This window comes from Eretmochelys imbricata, chromosome 9 (assembly GCF_965152235.1).
Source record: "Eretmochelys imbricata isolate rEreImb1 chromosome 9, rEreImb1.hap1, whole genome shotgun sequence".
NCBI lineage: Eukaryota > Metazoa > Chordata > Testudines > Cheloniidae > Eretmochelys > Eretmochelys imbricata.
In genome coordinates this window covers 28,146,893-28,166,399 of record NC_135580.1, presented here as the reverse complement: position 1 = coordinate 28,166,399, position 19,507 = coordinate 28,146,893, and the positions used below count along the sequence as shown (strand labels likewise).

General features: G+C 43.2%; 1 protein-coding gene across 6 annotated transcripts in view; it reads left to right on the top strand.

Annotated features, from left to right (window-relative positions):
• Window positions 1–9,928: 9,928 nt before the first annotated feature.
• Window positions 9,929–19,507, top strand: part of RNF13 (ring finger protein 13) — a 104,239-nt gene continuing 94,660 nt past the window's right edge. For 2 of the 6 annotated variants that reach the window (XM_077825707.1, XM_077825702.1), the window contains exons 1-3: window positions 9,932–10,006; window positions 10,301–10,580; window positions 13,103–13,253. The gene's annotated coding sequence lies outside the window, so the exon portion shown is untranslated. Of the gene's footprint in view, window positions 10,007–10,300; window positions 10,581–13,102; window positions 13,254–19,507 lie in introns of all 6 variants that reach the window. The other 4 variants (XM_077825703.1, XM_077825704.1, XM_077825706.1 and 1 more) reach the window with 4 other exon arrangements.

Sequence of the window (19,507 nt, the reverse complement as noted above, 5' to 3'; positions counted from 1 at the left end):
GAAGTGGCAAATAATATTGAATTTACTGGTGTTTTGTTTTTTTCCTCTCACTGAAGCGATTCATTTTGTATGGAATTATATACGGAGCCCAATTCTGCAATTTTACTCAGGCAGATTTCCCATAGAGTATTTTGCCCTAGTATGGACTGCAAGATCAGCTCATAATATACACTACAGAATTTATAATATAGACAGGACCATGCAATTAAAATGTAACTGACAGTGAGATATAGTACAGAAAGACACAGGCAGAGTATTATTATTGCCCATTTGAAGTCATTCCCCCCCCCCAGCAACAGTTTTCCTTATGAACTAGGAACTCTTATTCCATGTTTCATTATACCCTTCTAAAATGTCTTTTTATCCTCATTGTAATGAAGCTTAAATGACTCACTGCTGATGCTTCTTTAGTAATAATTAATAAGCAATTTCAGCCAACCACCCTTCTGAGCTGCTTATTCCTCACCTATTCTCCCAATCATGCTCCCACTTACCCATTCTAGCTCAATACTCTGCCCCCATTTCCCGCACTGACTAATGATCTTTCCATCTGTCCTCTTACTCTCCCTGATATCAGGGCCTGTCAGAAGCTCCTTGCCCATATATAGGAGCGTTGTCAGGCTCTGTGCACATTACAGCCCCATTTTTGCACAGCAGATGAAACGAGTGAAGGCATGAGACTCCCAGGAAATCTCCAATTTCCTGTCCTGCTATGTACAATCCCTCCTCTCAGCAGTATAGGTCTCTTAAAGATAAAGGATAATAAAAAGTTGCTTTCATTGCACCTTTTATCCGAGGAAAAATAAGTACTTTATTTCTAAATGATCATAACACCTCTGTGAAGTAGGAAATATTATTATCCTCATTTTCAGGGCCATCTCTAGACATTTTGGTGCCCTACACAGCCCCCCCGTGGGGTGGGGGGGCAGCCCCAGGCCTCTGCGGGGTGGGGCGGGGCTGGCCCTAGGCCTCCACGGGGTGGGGGGGGGAAGGAGCAGGCTTGGGGGGGCAGGAGGGAAACCGCCCCCCCAGCACAAGCCGGCAGAGCGGGCTGGGGCCAGGTCGCTCCACTTCCTGCCCCCCGGTGATTGCAGGGTGGGCCCAACCCCGCACTCAAAGGGTGGCGGGAAGTGGAGTGACCAGGCCCAGCCCGCTCTGCTCCCCTGGCTCCCAGCCTTGGGGGGTAGGAGGGAACCGTCCCCAGCACTCACTGGCAGCCAGCAGAGTGGAGCTGGCTGGGGCCAGGTCACTCCACTTCCCACCACGTGGTGAGTGCACCGCGTGCCTGACCCCTGCTGCAGTCCCCTGGGACATTGCTCAGGGGAAGGGGTGGAGTGGGAGCAGGAGCGGGGCTGGGGTGGAGCAGGGGTGGGAAGAGGTGGGGCAGGATAGAGCAGGGACTGGTGCTTCAGGGAAGGGGTGGAGTGGGGGTGGGGCTGGGGTGGAGCAGGGGTGGGAAGAGGTGGGGCTGGGGCAGATCTGGGGTGGGGGCCATGGGAAAGAGGCAGAGCAGGGGCAGGGGCAGCTTTCCTGGGCGGCTCAGCCAGCCGGGGGATTGGGCTGGCCCCCGGAGCAGCATGCAGATGCGTAGGGCACCAAGAAATCTGGAGCAATTTGGTACCCCAAATTTCTTGGTGCCCTATGCAGCTGCATACTTTGCGTATGGGTAAGAATGGCCCTGCTCATTTTACAGCTAGGTAAATTGAAGCACAGAGAGACGAAGTGACTGTCACTTACCATGGGCTACACAGTGAGTTGGTGGTACTACCAGGAGTCCTGACTTTGTCTCCCGCATATAACTGCTGATAACATTCTACCTCTGTAATGCAATATACAGTATTGCAATATGCTACAAGAGAAACTGCTAATGTAGCACAATCTCTTTCCTTTTATAAAGAAAAGGAGTACTTGTGGCACCTTAGAGACTAACCAATTTATTTGAGCATAAGCTTTCGTGAGCTACAGCTCACTTCATCGGATGCATACTGTGGAAAGTATAGAAGATCTTTTATACACACAAAGCATGAAAAAATGGGTGTTTACCACTACAAACGGTTTTCTCACCCCCCACCCCACTCTCCTGCTGGTAATAGCTTATCTAAAGTGATCGCTCTCCTTACAATGTGTATGATAATCAAGGTGGGCCATTTCCAGCACAAATCCAGGGTTTAACAAGGGGAAATAGGTCACCTTGCATAATGACTTAGCCACTCCCAGTCTCTATTCAAGCCTAAGTTAATTGTATCCAATTTGCAAATGAATTCCAATTCAACAGTCTCTCGCTGGAGTCTGGTTTTGAAGTTTTTTTGTTGTAATATTGCAACTTTCATGTCTGTAATCGCATGACCAGAGAGATTGAAGTGTTCGCCGACTGGTTTATGAATGTTATAATTCTTGACATCTGATTTGTGTCCATTTATTCTTTTACATAGAGACTGTCCAGTTTGACCAATGTACATGGCAGAAGGGCATTGCTGGCACATGATGGCATATATCACATTGGTGGATGTGCAAGTGAACGAGTCTCTGATAGTGTAGCTGATGTTATTAGGCCCTGTGATGGTGACCCCTGAATAGATATGTGGGCACAGTTGGCAACGGGCTTTGTTGCAAGGATAGGGTCCTTGGTTAGTGGTTCTGTTGTGTGGTATGTGGTTGCTGGTGAGCATTTGCTTCAGGTTGGGGGCCTGTCTGTAGGCAAGGACTGGCCTGTCTCCCAAGATTTGTGAGAGTGTTGGGTCATCCTTCAGGATAGGTTGTAGATCCTTAATAATGCGTTGGAGGGGTTTTAGTTGGGGGCTGAAGGTGACGGCTAGTAGCGTTCTGTTATTTTCTTTGTTGGGCCCATCCTGTAGTAGGTGACTTCTGGGAACTCTTCTGGCTCTATCAATCTGTTTCTTCACTTCTGCAGGTGGGTATTGTAGTTGTAAGAATGCTTGATAGAGATCTTGTAGGTGTTTGTCTCTGTCTGAGGGGTTGGAGCAAATGCAGTTGTATCGCAGAGCTTGGCTGTAGACAATGGATCGTGTGGCGTGGTCAGGGTGAAAACTGGAGGCATGGAGGTAGGAATAGCGGTTAGTAAGTTTCCGGTATAGGGTGGTGTTTATGTGACCATCGTTTATTAGCACTGTAGTGTCCAGGAAGTGGATCTCTTGTGTGGACTGGCCCAGGCTGAGGTTGATGGTGGGATGGAAATTGTTGAAATCATGGTGGAATTCCTCAAGGGCTTCTTTTCCATGGGTCCAGATGATGAAGATGTCATCAATATAGCGCAAGTAGAGTAGGGGCGTTAGGGGACGAGAGCTGAAGAAGCGTTGTTCTAAGTCAGCCATAAAAATGTTGGCATACTATGGGGCCATGCGCGTACCCATAGTAGCAATGCCGCTGATTTGAAGGTATACATTGTCCCCAAATGTAAAATAGTTATGGGTAAGGACAAAGTCACAAAGTTAGCCACCACTGCAATCCATGAAACTCCGACTTGGTGGCTGCCTAACTCTGTGTAGAGTTAGCACCTGACCTAGGCATCTGAGTTTTAAACACTTGGGCATGCATAGTGCTGCCTTGCTCTAGGCACTTGGGTACATATCTCCTGCATAAATCCCAGAGTGACTCATGAACTGGAGTGAAGACAGATATTAAGCCACTTAAGTCACATGCAGGGCCTCTGAGCATACCTATCAGGTCCCGTTCAAAACTCAGCAGGGAGGGCGAGAGAGGCAGCGCTAGCACCCCTGCCCCTGTAGCTTTTAGCCCAGCAGTGAGAGGATTTGCCTGGGCTGTGGGAGACCCAGGTTCAATTCCTCCCTCTCTGCCAGAGCGTGGAGAAAAGATTTGAAGACTGGAGTCTTTCACTTCTCAGGAGAATGCTCTAACCACTGAACTATGGGATAGTCTGATGTGGATTTCTTTTAATCTCTCCTGTTGAAGGTGTTCCACTGTGGAAAAAATGACTGGAGCAGGGTGATCAAGCCCTGGGTCTCCAACTGCCAGGTGGATGCCCCAGCCACTGGACCACAGAGTCATTTCCTCGCTCTCGCCCAGTTGTCACTGTTCCACTTCCACTGTGGATAAATACTTAAATAGTGATTGGGCCGGGGCATCCACTCTCCCAATCACTCTCATTATTTATCCAGAGTGGAACAGCTTCAACAGGAGAGCCTGAGGGAGCCTCACATCACAATATCTCAGAACTCAGTGTCAGAGCACTCTCCTGAGAGGTAGATCCTCCTGATAAGTTCTTTTTCCCCCTAACAGAGAGGGGGAACTGAACCTGGGTCTCCCACATTCCAGGCACATACTCTAGCTACTAGGCTAAAAGTTATAGGGTGGGTTAGGTGCCTCACTCCATACAAAGCAAGGCGGTAGCAACCCCTATGTCTTGCTTTGTGTGGAGTGAGGCGCCTAAGTCATTCCCACAAGAAGCAGCTTACATACCAAAGGTGTCTGACTCTCCAGGGTCAGGCTCCCATTTGTGGATTGCAAGCAGAGATAGGCATCTCTCTGCAGCCCGGACTTAGGTGCCCATCTCTGAAAGACAGGCAAGGGTTAGCATACACCCCTGTCATCAGCATCTCTGCGCTTAGCATGTTGGCTTTTGTTGATCACATTTTAAGGCAACTCTCTCTCCCCATTCATTGTATAAGGCAGAACCTAGACACCTAACTCGACCTTGTGTATTACAGTGTTGTTGTATGATTGTTTTAGGCACCTAAATGTGAAGTACTGTGACACTCAGTGTTGCAACACAACTCCCTTCATGGATTCCACCCCAAATGTTTTTCTGGTGTTCTAGTTAACATGGCTTGTTTGGCTGATTGATTACTATTCTTTGCAGTTATTATTGCAAGATTTTTTACTCTTTGTAGGGTTTTGTTATTTTCAGCCTGAAAGGCTTCTCACATAGAGAAATCATCTCTGCGTTGTAATGAGATGTGCAGCTTTTTGTATTTTGAAAGAAAATTTAGAAAAATGTGTAATCAAAAGTTATCCTTCTGTCTCCTGACTCAACAGAAAGTAAAGCTGGTGGTTCTAGGAAAAGCTGTTCCCCATAAAGCTACTATAAACAACACAGCAACTGACTATTTTAATTCTAAGAATTCTGCTGTATTTTGTTGAAAGGGACATATTTTTAACCTGGCCTCTCATTTTGCATCCACAATTAATTGCGGGTGTAAATGACAATACTTAGGTGTTTAACTACCTGATCTGTAGAAATTTGGACCCAACATCTAAACTACCTCAGAGTTGGTTGGAGTACCAGCTGGTGGGAAGACTATGGCAACAAGGTTCCACAGGGAGCAGTGTTGCCAGGGGTGATGGAGATGACTAAAGAAACGCAACAAGTTTTTGTGGATACAGACTAACAAGGCTACCCCCTGATAAAGAAACACAAATTCTCTGTGCAGGTACCCCTGTGATTTGCAGTTACCAAGATATCCATGGAATTTCTTTGCCATCCAAGATTTGGCAGGTCATTTATGGGTTTTCAGGGGTCTGGTGGGTCTTGTCATATTCCTGCTTCAGGGTGGGTAGCTGCAGAAAGGCAAATCCACTTATCCCTGGATTGAATTAACTGCAGGAAATTATATGTACTAAAATTTGGAGTTTCCTGGTTTTCCTGCTTATAATTATATATTCCTTACTCTACTCAGGGGAAACTTTAATTGTATATATACACATATGGACAATGATAGATAAATATTCATTATGGTCCCAATTCAGCAAAGTACTTAATTAAGCCCCAGCCTAATTAAGCACAAGTAGTCCCACTGAAGTCAGTGGCATTACCAACATGCTTGAAGACAGACATGTGCTTAATTGAATATCTTGCTAAATCAGTCCCTACCTGGTGACTGACTTCAATGGGTATTTTGCCTGAGAAAATAGTGTAGGAGTGAGTCTTATGAGGGCCGTCCCACATTTTATATACATCTTTACTTCCATCCCACATAAACCTGCTGTGATCTCTTTCATATTACTGCAAGTTATTTACAAAAGAAATGCTGATACTAGAGAACATGTTATTTACCTAAAAGAAATAAATTTTACATATTTGTGCATTTTTATGTCTACACCTTCCTTTCAAATTTTTCCTCTGCTTTTGGGACATGGCAGTTAAGAAATAAGAAAGTATATTAAGAGGAGCGAAAAAAAAAAAGCAGAAAAAGGAAGAGTGGAAGAAGCCAAAAAGGAGTGATGGGAAAGGAAGGGAAAAGAGAAACAGCAGGGAGGAAAGAGAAACATGGGCATGAAGAAAAGAGAAAAACAACAGTTGGATAAGTGTCCACCTAGCAACCGATTTATTGTCCCTACACCTTGTAATCACAATTCTTTCAAAAAGACAGCTTGTTTATTAAAACAAGTGCAAAGAACTATACCGTACACGTTTCAAAGAAAAAAAAATCCAACAAAAACATGGCAACAGTGAACTAAAAGGAATGCATGTTATCTACCTACATGGAATGTGGAATTTGTGGGAGCCCTGAGTATGACTTTCTTATGGTCCCATGAGTGTGAAATTCACTTCATTAGCAATCTACAAAATCTACCACTACAAAATATTTATTGCAGGCCCTTTCCTAGCAGAGTTATGCAGTCACTCAGGAATCTTGTGGCTGGCCAAAACAGAAAAAAGGTACAGCCATCCTTGGAGTATATAAACTAAAAAATTCCTCTACCTGTGTTTTTTATGCCTCTCCACAGCCAAAACATAGGCTTAAAAATAAATAAAGACATAAAATAGGCTTACTTGCCTAATCTTCCACACTCCAAAAAAGTATATCAGCAAAACCTGTCTCCCTCTAGGTTGTGGGAAGGGTGCTAATTATATATCCTCCCCAGCAGGTTTTGTCAGGACTACAAACATGGCTCTAGGAGGGACTACATTTCCCAGCAAGCCTGGTACCCTTACTTTCCCGGAAAGACTGGGAGGGAAATACTATTTGTTAGTCATGGTCCCTCACTGCAGCAGAGGAGATACAAGTTCCAATCCTCCCTACCCATAGAACTTCAGCCTAGAGCACTAAAATTAGTCAGCAGTGTGGGTTTCTTTACAAATCCCAGAATGCTTCCTCTGAATCCGCTTTCTTCTCAGCAACCAGGTGCTGTTCTAGTAAAACCTACAAGTTAAAGGGCTAATATACATTTAAATCCCTTTATGGGAATAAATGAATCCTCAGATAATATGCCCAAGCACTATGGTGATAAACACCTTAGAAATACATTAAATACTATATAATTATTCATAGAAGAAACAATAAAGAATAGTTAGATAAATATCATTTATGCTACAGCCAGTTCTGAAATAAAACAGATATTGCTGATGCTTCAATAATTTCATAATAAATACGAGGTCCAGTCTTGCACCTCAAAAAACATATCACTGAAGTCACTGAGTGTTTTGCCTGAATAAAAGCTTTTTGTTTTAAGGTAACATTTGCTATCAAAATCCTTAACTTACATTACTCTAAACACAAAGAAAAATACTTTTCTACCAACTATTCTGTGTTCTCTTTTTCATCCTGTGTTATGTCCCGAATCCGGAGCAAAATCTGTTTTGGGGTACTTATTCATATGCACAACTGACCATTTAGAAACCTAACTGACCAATTGTCTGTGCAAACATGTTTTCCTGCACAATCATGGCAAATGCTTGTTTCAAATCTCTGTGCATGAAACCATAGTTTTTGTTCTTGTTTCTGAAAATTTGGCTCTTAAAACCCACATGAAACAGACAGCATCTTTGTTTGCTCAGATAGCTTGCTTGACTCACCTACAAAAGAGTAAAGTGCATCCTCTAACCTATGAAGGTGGAGCAGAGTCTAACAAGATTTAAGCCTATAGTTCTAATGAATATAGGTACACTATTCAAACCATGATACTTAGATCACTAAGCTCTTCTCTCCACAACCCAGATTTTCAGTGAAAAGTGAGTTATACAGGGTAAGATAAGGATCATCAGACTTCAGGTTGAAGGATGATGGCTGAAATTGCAGAATTTCTCTTGCAACATCAAATTTAGTCAAAGGGCACAACTGGATAACATGGAATTCTATTGAGTCAGAAGCTAGCTGGGAAGTATTATTTAGGTCAATCTTTGTTGCAAAAGAGGTAAACACAAAGGGACAAATTCAGAAGTGATCTAAATTACACATTGAATGGTGGGAGTAATTTACAAGCCACTGGAGCCTTACCAGGAGAAAGAGGAGTCATCCCTAACATAGCAATTAGCAGTAGAATGTAGGGTAAAGTAAATCTCTTTGTCCTATTTTATCTTACATTTGCCTTTCCTGCTGTCATGGGTGTGTAGGTTACAACCGCTCTCTGAATTTGTCTCAAAATATTTATAATGCATAATCACCTCTAAAAGCATACCTTATACCTAACTCATTATCAAGCATTAGTACCTTTCATTCTAAATGTTTGGTAATTTATTCCAGGGGCTTTCAAACTGTGGTCTGGGTCCACAGACAATGACTAAGGGGTCCACAAAAGGTTGCTATTACCACAGAACAATGGTTTTCAATCTGTGGTCCACGAACCATTGAGGGTCTGCAACCTAGGTCTAATATTTCCAAAGGGGTCCACACCTCCATTTGAAAATGTGTAGGCATCTGCAAATTAAAAAAGGTGTTCTATTACAAGGGTACCACCTCTTTTGTAAGAAGGCTGATTATATATTACTGGCCTCTTCTACAGTTCTCTCCCTCAGAGGAAATGTCTCTCTCAGAGAAAATCTTTGTGTGGTAGAAAGAAAAGGAATACTTGTGGCACCTTAGAGACTGACCAAATAAATTGGTTATTCTCTAAGGTGCCACAAGTACTCCTTTTCTTTTTGCAAATACAGACTAACACAGCTGCTACTCTGAAACTTGTGTGGTAGGTACATCTGAAATCTAGTCAGGAACAACCTAGAGCCGGCAATAACTGAAAGTTATTGGTAGGGATATGTAGGGATAGCTAGCATCACTAATTCACTGAAAGGCAGCAGCACAGATGAAATTTGGAGAAAACAAGAGAACCCACCCCAAACCGAAACTGACCACATCAAAAGAGCTCAGCCTAATCTATGGCAACTCTTTCTACTGTTCGCAAAAAGAAAAGGAGTACTTGTGGCACCTTAGAAACTAACCAATTTATTTGAGCATAAGCTTGCGATGCATGTTCAAATAAACTGGTTAGTCTCTAAGGTGCCACAAGTTCTCCTTTTCTTTTTGCGAATACAGACTAACAGGGCTGCTACTCTGAAACCTTTCTACTGTTGTCCTTTTAAATGGGGTGGGGGGGGCACTTTCAAGGTTGGGAGGTCAAACCCGTGGCCTCCCAGCCATGCTGCCCGTGCCCGCGCTGTGCTCTCCCGGCGCGGGCAAGGACCCCGCTCTCGGAGCGTTGTGCGCAGCGTGCTAGGCATTTCCACTGGCCGCCCACTCACAAGGCTGGAACTGCCCAGCCACGGCCCTGGGAGCCCGGGCCCCGCGCACAGGCGGGCACGGCCCCCGTCCCAAGCAGAGGAGAGGGCTGGGCAGACACGACGTGGGTGAGGGTCCCGGCCCACGAGGTGACGTCACTGCCATCAGGCCAACGAACCAAACGGCCGTCAGATCGCACCTGGGTGGCCCTGTTGGTCGTTCCACTTTCCCCCGCCTGCATCCCCCTCCGCCTCCTCCCCACGCCAACCTCCCTCCCTCCGCTATCTCGCTCGTCTCCTCAGCGGCCTCTGCCCGCTCCCGCGGCCCCAGCAGCCGCCCTCAGCCTGCAACTCCCCCCTCTCCTCGCCCGGCCCCAGCATCACGTGTAGGCGGGCTACGTGCGGCCCAACTGGGGCGGATCGGCCGGTGAGTGACGAGCCGGGCGAGCAATTCCTGGCGCCTGGGCTGGCCTCTCAGCCTATGCGGGGGCCCGGGGCGGGATTTCCGCCGCGCTCTGGCTCCGCGTCTCTCAGCTGACGGGACAAACCCATTTGTCATGGAGTCGCTGTAGGCTGGTCCCGGCGCTCGGCCCCCAGGTAAGAGCTGCCTTTGCTGCGGGGATGGGGGCGGGCTCCGCTCGGGCCTCCCGGCCAGCTCAGCCTGGGTCGCTGCTGTCACGCTGCCGCCCCCAGGGCTTGTGGGAGGCTAATGGATCAGTCGCCCCGGCGAGCCGAGCTGCACCGGCTTGGGGGGGCCAAGACTGTGAGCTGGTTTTGCGCATTGAGGCCGAACTAAGTCTCCCCAGGAGCAGAGTTGCTAGCAGCCCAAACGCTGGAGCTGTTGCTAACTTTCACTTCAGCTGAGTCTGGCATTTCCCTTCCCTCCCCCAGCCTGCAGCGAGCTCAGGGTAAGCAGAAGAGAGAAGAACGAGTGAGAAGAACAAAATGCTGACAAAGCACCACCGATTACAGCTACAGCCCGGGCTGGGGTTTCACTTCTGTATTTCTTGTGTGTGGTTTTTCTCCAGAGCTCTCTGGCCGGGGATGCTGACCATATTTATGAGGTAGTGATTATCTGTGCTCTCCCTGTCGACGTTTGGCAGCTGTGTAAGGGGGAGCAGGTACTGGCTGGAGAGTGCAGCCTAATGCCGCCACAACTATTAATAAAGAGGTACAAACAAACTGTTTGGGATGTATAGACTCTGTTTACTGTCTAGCGCAATCCATGCTTTGGTTAACAAAATCCTGAGATAGTGAGAATACAGTGCCGTCTGCCATTCTTCATAGCTATTCACCAGTAATGCCCCTGGTGCTTTTTAGTTTTCACTCTCTGCGCAGGTACCCGTCCTAGCCCAGCCCCAGAGGTAAGGCCATTCTGGTATGATACAGATTCAGATCTGGTGTGGTCTGATGAAACTCAATGCACGGAAATGCTGGGGGGAGTATCAACAGAATATTATTAGCATTAAGCAGCTAAGGGGGGGGTTGTCCTCTAATTGTGAAATTGTGAAACTAACAAACCTCCCCTGCACCACCTGGAACTTTTTAAGAGAAATTAGAATGTAAATGAAATGAGTGATCCAGATATTAATATTTCTAAGTGTTTTCTTTGCCAATGATGAATAGCAGCAGAGTTTACCAAAATGCAAACTGAATTACAAAACTATAGGCAATGGAACAAATTCAAGCCTCGCATAAGGCTTCTTCAGTTGAATTACATCAGGGATGAATTTGGTCAGATATTAGCCAGTTCACATGACGATTTCACATGATGTGTGTACATGTAAGTATCCTTGCCACTGGAAGATGGATAATCTGAGGTAATAGGGCAAGGACTATCATTTGGATGGGGACTTTTTATTCTGTGGCCCACACTTTTGACAGTTAGTCTCATGGTCCAATCTCTCCTCTCCCCAGACAATTATTCAGCACCATCTCCCCTCCCATTGGTGCCTGTGCAGACTTTCCCTCCTGTCTTCAGCCACATAAGTTCCTGTTGCACCTACAGCAATTGCTTACATGGAAAATTCATATTAGGAAGATATTTAATATTTTGTAATAATCTATAATGTAATTTAGTAGGTTTGAATAAGAAAACCAGATAGCTCTCTGCAAGCCACAATATGCTGTCTGTGGAGCACCAGTGGCCTATGGACACTGATTTATATGAATATTCCCTGATAACAGGGAACAGCCAATATACAATTATGCCTTCCGTAAATGCTGCAGTATTCTATGTTCGGTAAAGGGTGATTGGTCCGAAGTTCCATTCACCATAGGGGCAAGCGGTTTGCCTAACTTCACTTTGTTTTCTATCCCACCACGAAGTTTCTTGGTTATAGGGAGCACTGACAGCAACAGCTGGAGTTAGTCTAACATTTTCCCCCATAAGACCCAATTTTCAGTAGCTTTGTATCTTTCCCAAACTAACTGTTCACATTAAAAAAAAAAAATTGATACAAGATCTCTGCCTCAGACTGATTTTTTTTTTAAGAAGGTTACAGCAAAAGTGGCTTAGCCATTTCTGAGAACAAGATTGGCAAAACAACCTATTTTTTTCTCTAATGCTAAATTTGTAGCACAATAAAATAAATGGTTGTATCTCCATGCAGTGGAGCAGGACTTGACATTTGACAGGGGGTTGCTTGGGGGAAGGGAGGTGCTTTTTACTCTTTATCAAAATATATAGTGAAGAATAGCTCTGTGTAGCTCAAAAGCATGTCTTTTTCACCAACAGAAGTTGGTCCAGTGGGAGAGATTCTCAGCCCAAGTTTTTATGTTCATTCTGCATTGAGCATTCTCTAGCTCTAGGGAATTCCTACATGTAAACTGCACTGATCATAGTCTCAGGACCACTCAGCTTCCTGCTTGGCAGGCACAGAGCTGGAGTTTCCGACAGGATATAGACACTGTAGCAACAATGCCCTCACTTCTGACCTCAGGGGAGGCCCGCTGGGAAGGGAGCGCAGGAGGATGCTTTCTGCTGACTGATGGTGTTAATTATGTGTACTTCATAGTCTTCATTAAAGTTTCACACTCCTAAATCAAGGAACAGCTAAGTAGTAATCCTCCCATTCTAAAGTTGGGGTAACAGACGTTTCAGATGGTTGCTTCTGGCAGAGTTGAGAACAGAACCCTATCTAGTATGAGAGACATGTATTATTCATTCAGTCACACTTAACGCTTTCTGTGTAAAGAACAATCTACATGCTTATCTGTGCTGTGTCTACAGTCACAGTCTACTCCAGAGCTAGAAATAGAAACCAGATATCCTCATTCCCAAAGTTTCGCAGATATCTAGCAAATTATATAAGCCACTTGCAAATTGTGTGTTGTATTCCCCTCTTGCAGTTGGAATACTGAATTATACTATACTCTTGCTAACAGTTGCTCCTTTTTAAAGTGGTAGAGATCTGTGCTTTGAATCTAGAACCCTGCAGATGATCCCTTTGGGGGTGAATAGGGTTCCAACATGATGGAATCCATTTGCTTCTTTAAAAAAAGCACCCCAAAACACACCACTACCACTTAGGAAATTACATAAAAAGAACCTTTAAGGAATAAAGTTTGAAGTCCAGGAAATGCCAGAATTGGCATTGCTTGTGTAACCTTAATTCAGCCCCTTTGTGTATATATAGTATGATGCAGTCTTTTGTTATGTGATCATATATTATGTGTTCTGCAACTCCCCAGCCTTATTCGAATGAGCAGGGATCGACAATGAGTGAGGCACAGAATTTTGAGAATTGAAGAGATATTCTTTTGTGTTTGAGGCACTGTACTGGGACCCATGAGAACTGGGCTCTGATCGTTGCTCTGCCACAGATTTGCTGCATGATTTTAGGTAAGACAACTGTAATATGTATGCACAGTGGGGCTGAATTAAGGTTGTCTGTACAACCTTAATTCTAGTATTTCTTAACTTAGGGTGCTTGACTTTTCAACCTTAATGTTGTTTTATCATTATTTGTATAACTGCAGTAGACGTAATGTTTGCATATTCACAAATTTTCCTCCCTTATGAAGAGCTAGTTTTCTTCAGGTGGATAGTCATAGCCCCTGCATTTTCTGTACTTCAAACTATAGCTGACAAATTGTGATAAGAGGGAACTAATAAAATTATGGTAAGAGAAACTAAACAGTAACAATTCTATGTATTTATATAAAAAATAAAAATTCATGGATTACAAAAGGTTTTTTTTTTTTAGAGACAGATTTGTGTGACTTCAATTTCCTCTATTGCTCTGTCAGTCAACAGTATTACAAAGCTTCATGGGTCTAAATTGCTATGCCAGAGTCACAAAATTACTTGCTTCTAAAATGTCAGCTCTTCCTTAACTCCCATTAATAATGAATTAGAAGTACTCTCTCATTTAGATTAAATTTAAGCCAAATGTATCCAGAGAAGACTCGCCTTTCAATGTTCACTAAAATGCAGATGGAAACCTCAAAAAAATGTGGGAAAACACCTGCTCCACTGAACATACAACTTTTGAAGCTTATTCAGGCAAAACTCCCCGTGATTTTGATGCAGGACTGCAGGTTATAAAATGTAAAAATATACACATTAGTGCAATTCTACAGCTAGTCAGTTAAAATTAAAATAAATCAAGAAATGCAATGTTAAAGTTTCAAAAGCATCATTAACTCAGTCCCCTCGTACATGCTAGATGGGGGTATATGGATTTACATTTTACAATCTTTTTAGCAGGCCTGATTGTAATTTGAAAAGAGGCTTCCAATAAGGAAGAAGCTAGTATAATGTTTAGAGGATAGAACTGTGAGTCAGGAGTTTTGTACTCTGCTCTGGTACTGACTGTAGTAGTCTTGTCTGTGACTCTTGGTCAAGTCATCAAGGTCGCAATTTTCAATCCTGGGTGCCTAAAATTAGGCGCACAAATCCTTGTGAAGTCACGTGAACAAGACTACTTATTCAGAGGAGCTGAGTACCCACATCTCAGTGGAGTGCCTCTTTAACAGAATTTTACAGATTGATAACATGCCTGTGAGATAGTAAAGTATTATGAGGTTTAACTCAGTTTTTACTAAGTGCTTTGAGATCCTCTGAAAATAAGTGCAAATTATTAACAGTAAAATGAGGCACTCAAGTAAAAAAAAATCATTTGTCTGATTTTTTTAACCTATTGTTGTAACACCCAACACTAGTGTAAATGAAAGAGTTTGGGAGGAAATTATGCTATATTATTCCATTTTATATATAACTAGTTTCACTGCTTCCCCTATATAGTCAGTAAGTTTTCCCTCTGCTGTTCGTGCAAGCAATTGTAAAACCAGGGACATTGCTAGAGAGTCAGAGGCAGGTGTGGAACCTGCAACTCACTTTAACTCAAATTGACTAGATATGTTGGTTGTGTCCCATTAGCTACCCTACAGGTAGGTTGTAAGGTTCAGTTCATGGTTCATAAAACACCTCAAGATCCTCTTGTAGAAGGTGTTCTAGAAATACAATGTATCAAACCATAATATTAGCCTAACACACAACTAGAAATGACAGTAAATACATGTTCAGTGTCATCTAGTAATGCTGCAGTTGGGATCTTAACTTTTGGAATTCCTGACGTGTTTATATTCAGGCTTAGAAGAATTTGATTTTTAATTGATAAATGTTAGTAAACATCAATTTCACTGTACTCAAACAGGAAAACATATTTCCATTGGTAATCAAAATTTACAGACAGCAAAGAAGGAAAAATGCTGCTTGAGAACTTAGTGTTTGATTTAAGACTATTTATTTTGTCAGCATCACACGTTGAAATATACAATTTATGGTTTCACCAGTTAAAGCTTTCACTTTTTGAATCCCAATGTTTGTCATTAAATAATTCTCTCCCCTTCCTTCTCTGCCTCTGTAATTTCAGCTGTGAAAATTTAAAATTAAAGTTTTAAAGTGCTTTAAAAAGACACTATGTCAAAATTATAAAAAATTGAATTTTGCCAAACCTATTTATATTTAATTCTACTTACTTATTGCATTAATGTAGTTTCTTCTTCATTTAATGTTCTTGTATTTTAAAAGGAAAGAATCAAAGATTATCTGTGCTTAATATTGGTATTGATGTAAACTGGGCTTTGAAGTTCATGTCTTAATGAAGTAAATGGGTGGGGGGTTACCCTTTGGTTAGAGGCAATTTTCTTAAAACTGAGTACAAGTTGCAACAGGGACACATTTAAATTGTGTTGGGTGGGCCTTTATTAAAAGAGAGGTCTAGATCCTGGGCTTCAGCCAAGGACCTTTTACTGTAGTTCAGGGTAGAAGGTGCAAAGATGGCTTTAAATTGTGAGCTGAGCTAGACTGCTGATACAAATTAGATTGGAGTAAGGGCTACTCTAATTTATGGTGGCTATCAGCACCTTCTGGGGCTATTCCAGGAGCCAGAGATCCTCTGGGAATTAGTGACATTCTGGCTACACCTCTTTCTGGTCATGTCCTTAAACTGGCTACTGGGAAAGGGTTGCTATGGGAGCAGCATCCTCCAGCTCCAGCTGGAGGAATGGCAGAATTTGCCCAATGCTGTTATGTGATTATTATCTGCCATCCCAGCCTTGAAGGGATTTTTGTCTGTCATATTCAAGAATGATCTTGTGTTTGATCATATGGTCTTGTCTAATGAAAAACAAGCAAGCACTTGTCTTAAGTATTAACGTATTTTCACACATGTGGTAATTTAGTCTGGAATAAAGTTTCTCCACAAAGGATAATTCTTTACTCTTGTTATAGACTTGACCACGTATAAAACCAATTCACTGCTCAATCTAACCAATCTATTAGCTGCTGAAATTAAAAAAAAAAAAAAGTAAGTCTAGGATCCAACTGAGTGTAAGTAAACCACACTTGGTATCCTTAAAAACAATGAGGAGTGCTTTTGTGGCCCATTCATGATCTCTGACTAACTGAGAGCAGGAGCAGGCTGATTAACTGATCTGTAAATCAAACGTTAGCGGTATGGCATAGTTTATTGTCCTTTAAAAGTTTTATGGAGTAGAAGGAGGAACTTTAGAGTGACATCAACGGGAGTAGTCAGGGTAAAAATATTATGTAAATACCCAAAAAGTGTCTTCGGTTAAAGACACTGATAAATTAAAATTAGATGTTATTTTTGTGGAACATACAATGTTAATATGGGGCTATATCACATCACCCTTTCTGAAGCAGAACTCCCTCTGATTTCAGTGGAGAATTCTGTTTAAAAAAATATCCTTAATACAAGGAGTCATGGAGAGCGACTCTAAATTAAATAAATTTTCTTTCAAGTCCATCATGAATAATCCAGAAGGGAAGGGATTCTAGATTTACATAAACAGAACAGACTGTGAACACTTCCTGTTTTATTTGGGTCCTCCAGAAGACATTCCATAATTACTAACTGTTTTCAACTCCTCTTCCCCTACCACCTCTGTTCTCATTTTTGTATTTTCCTCTTTTCTTCAGTGTTTACTTTCCATTTAGTTTTGTTTTTATTTATCTTGTTATTCAGTGGGATTGACATGCATATATTCTGTGTTTAAATAAATCATAGGTAAGTAAAAGAGTACAGAACCTAATATTTTTTGTATACCGACAGCCCATCCCTTATTCTGGGGGCAGACATGGGGCAGTGCCCCCCACATCTAGTAGGGGGAGGAGAGTCAGGCCAGGCTCCCTGATCATTCCTTGGGTCCAGCCTTTGGCCCATTCCTCATCTCACCCCTTGCAGGCAGAGCAGACTTCCATAGCTCAAGTGGTAGGTTCAGTGTTCAAACCATGGTGATTATACATGATTGGGGATTGTTACAGTTGCATATAATGAAATTTGTTCGTACTTTTTAAAAAAAATTTAATGTAGTTTGAGGGTTGTTAAAAGTCAAACATTCAGAAGTTAGGAAATGTTAGATTTATGGTTACCTGTCCACTTTTAATTTGGCCTCCTTATGTGTATGCATTATGGTAGTTTTTAATTACATGCCATTCCCCACCCCCCACAAGATACTCCCTATTAAATGCAGAGGGAAACAGATTTAATGTTTCATGGGCAACATAAATTTAGCATTTCCTGAGTTTACAACCTAAATAATTCTTTTTATGTATGCACCTATTCAGTATTTGTATAACAGTAGCAACTCGAGGCCCCAACTCAGATTAGGACCACATTGTATTAGGTACTGTACCAGCATTTAGTAAGAAATTATGTTTGCCCTGAAGAGTTTGACTAAACAGGTAAGTCAGACAGAGGTTGAGAGAAAGGAAAGTAACGCAAAGAGTTACTAGAGAGATGTTTGGCAAATGTCATGTTAATTCCATTGAAAAAAAGAAAAAAAATTTAACCAGAACTGATCATACGTACTATGCAAGTACATAAAATTTTCCATCTCTATTACAGTCATTAAAGACATGTTAAATGAGTTTATGAAAGCCATAAATCTCATAACAGGTTTGAAACAGGTGGGTTAGTTTCTTTTCAAAGCCCCATTGGATTTATTGGAGAGGGGGGGAAAGTGTGACTGACTATGCAAGTAAGGATTATTATTCATGTGAGTGAGGCTTGCAGGCCCCTACCTTGTATTCTGAACATTTCTGAGAAGGAATTCCTAAAAACAATTGACTAGCAAACCAAAAAAGCCCCCCAAAACAATGAATCAGGAATTTTAAAGGGCAGTTACTCTTTGAAAAGTGATTCAGCAGAGCAGACTTGCTCCCTCTGGTTATTCAAAGACAAAAGTTGTTAATTTTAGTGGTTTAAATCTGGTTTTTAACCTTGTAGAATTAACACAACTATGGAAGAGGGAGCTGAGATCTATTCCTTCTTGCACATCTACAGAATTGTTTAGGAAGGGCCAGATTCACAGCTTATGTAAATTGGTGTAGCTCCATTAAAGACAATGATCTATGTATGTTTACGCCGCTGAGGATCTAGGTCAAGTGTTACAAGTAATAGGTCCAATCAGTTACACTTGTGCAAACCTGAAGACAATAGGGCTGCACAGATATAGCACAGCAATATGAATAATTATGCCCTATTACTTATTATTTGTATTATAGTGGCACCCATGGGCCCAGTCATGGAACAAGGCACCATTGTACAAACACATCACAAAGACAGTCCCTGCTCCAAAGAGCTTACAGTGTGTGAGGGCAAAGATTTTCAGGAGTGACTAGATGTTTTGGGTGCACAACTTGACACCTTAAGGAGATCAGATTTTTATAGGACAGCTGCCCAGCACATTCTGAAAATCAAGTTCATGTAAGGCAGTGGTTCTCAAACTAGGGCCGCAGCTTGTTCAGGGAAAGCCCCTGGCGGGCCAGGCTGGTTTGTTTACCTGCAGCGTCCGCAGGTTCGGCTGATCGCGGCTCCCACTGGCCGTGGTTCGCCACTCCAAGCCAATGGGGGCTGTGGGAAGCGGCACGGGCTGAAGGATGTGCAGGCTGCCTTTCCTGGAGCCCCCATTGGCCTTGAACAGCGAACTGCGGCCAGTGGGAACCGCAATCGGCTGAACCTGCAGACATGGCAGGTAAACAAACCAGCCCGGCCCGCCAAGGGCTTTCCCTGAACAAGCGGTGGCCCTAGTTTGAGAACCACTGAATTAGAGAACATGCTCGTTTAAAGTTGAGCAATGCTCCCTTATAACATTGTTTGTCCACTGCTTGCAGAAAGAGCAGCCAGTTGGAGCTAACTGGTGGGGGCTTGGAACCAGGGTCGGCTGGCAGCCCCCCATCAGCTCCCCTAAGTTCCCTGTGCAGCAGCTGCCCAGCAGGCTATCAATTGCTGGGCAGTCCAGCTTTCCCTCCCTCAACTGCCAGATGCTGCTCCTGCCCTCCACCTTGGAGCCTCATGCTTGCTGTGCAAGTGGGGTGGAGGAAAGAGGCATGCTAATGTAAGGGTGTCCCCCTCTCCCCTGCTCCTGCCCCGCACTCCTTTACCCTTCTCCACAGAGTGAGAGGACACACCACAGGGCTCAGGACGGAGGGAGCTTGCTAGCAGTAGGTACTGTCTCAACTTGCTGATCTACTTAAAAAGGCAGTGTACTTAGAGTGGGGTCAGCGTACTTAACGGGGCAATGTGCATCTCTCTCTCACGCACGCTGTGTGTGTCTCTCTCTCTA